The sequence below is a fragment of the Bison bison genome, unplaced genomic scaffold (assembly GCF_000754665.1).
Source record: "Bison bison bison isolate TAMUID 2011002044 unplaced genomic scaffold, Bison_UMD1.0 scf7180017864270, whole genome shotgun sequence".
Classification (NCBI taxonomy): domain Eukaryota; kingdom Metazoa; phylum Chordata; class Mammalia; order Artiodactyla; family Bovidae; genus Bison; species Bison bison.
Genome location: NW_011494842.1, coordinates 6,411,158 through 6,411,636, shown reverse-complemented (window position 1 = coordinate 6,411,636; position 479 = coordinate 6,411,158).

Here is a 479-nt window from a genome sequence, read left to right as displayed (position 1 = left end):
TTCCTACCTTCCTTCCTGAGCCCCCAAGAGGGTGGCCCCACCTAGTGTGGGGACAAGGCAAGGCGGGAAGGAGAGGGGGGTGAGCCACCCCTCGGTGAGACACAGGTCGGTTGGGGGTGGTGGGGGGCATCTCGGGGCAGTCGCCCCTCTCCAGTGGCCACACCTGCTGCGGCTAGTACAGTGGCGTGGGGCATGTCCAAATGAGAGCATGAGATGGGGCTTGGGCCCCTTTTAAGGCCAGGGGAGCCCTCCCAGGCCCCTTAACGGGAAGCCAGAGGGGAGAGGCAGAGGGGATCCCCAAACCGAGAGCCCAGCCAGCAAGGCCCCCACCACACAGGGAGCAGGGGTGCGGCAGCCTGGGAGCGGCTAAGTGGAAGTCAGCTTTGTCCGGGACGGCGGGTGTGGCGGGTGGGTGAGGGGTCGCTGGGACCTCAAATCAAAGGGAGCGGCTCCCCACTCGGGCCCAGGGACCCTGTGGT